Consider the following 1,019-nt stretch of genomic DNA (forward strand, 5'->3'; position numbering starts at 1 on the left):
GATACCATGGTATATTATTTCCTCTGCATTAGAGAATAGCTTTTCTAAATATTGGGAAATTTTGCCTAGGCATTACTGAATCAGAACTTGTGTTTAACCCATAAATATATGTCTAAGGACCATTCTGGGTTTTGGGTTGTTTTCATGTATATGTAAATTTGTTTGATTTGATTTTACATTCTTCAAAAACAAAACTTCTATACAAAACTGGCATTCACAACCTTGGGTAAGTTTGTATTGTTTAAGTGATGCTATCATTCCGAGCAACTCAAGAAATAGATCTCAGGTAAAACTGAAAAGAAGTGTAAGCCATAAGCTTTCAAATCAAATAAATGATCCAGTAATTAATTGGACAACTTGAAACATCATTATTGAGACAGTCATATAATTGAAACTGTTTATTTGCAAAATTCCCTGAATAGGAAGTCTTACCTCTGCTAAAAACCTCCCTACCCCTGAAAGAAAACTGGACAAATAATGTTTAAATAAGCCAAACAAAGTTGAGTTAAGTGGGCTTTTGATCCATTTAGAGAGCCATTCCTTTACAGAAAGTTGAAATCCCTGTGTTATAGTAAAAGGTCATGCATAATTCATGGAATGTCTAATACCTTGCTGGTAAGACTCTAATACAATGATTAGAAACGTTACCATTTAAGACCTGCTGGCATAAATGGGTGAACAATCTTGTAAACTGTGTGGGGTTTTTTGGGTTTTGTTTTATCCCAACCCATTCCTTACATGTAGGTTCAATCTTCTCAGTATTTGGTTACTGGTTCAGCTGAAATAAAAGACTGGACTTACTGGTCAGGAAGAGCCTGGAGGAACCAGAGACTATGGAGTTCAGCCATCCTTCAGGTCTAGAAAAGAACTCACCCTTATGGCCAATTTTCAGCAAAGCAGTAAATAGATAGGTATATAGGGGGAGCAGTAGCACTAGTAAGGTATGTTCACCGTGAAACGATCAATCATTAAAAATCAAAAGGGCACCATTTGCCCAAGGACAAAGTTGAGAAGAGATG

The sequence above is a fragment of the Chrysochloris asiatica genome, unplaced genomic scaffold (assembly GCF_000296735.1).
Source record: "Chrysochloris asiatica unplaced genomic scaffold, ChrAsi1.0 scaffold00384, whole genome shotgun sequence".
In the NCBI taxonomy this organism is placed as follows: Eukaryota; Metazoa; Chordata; class Mammalia; order Afrosoricida; family Chrysochloridae; genus Chrysochloris; species Chrysochloris asiatica.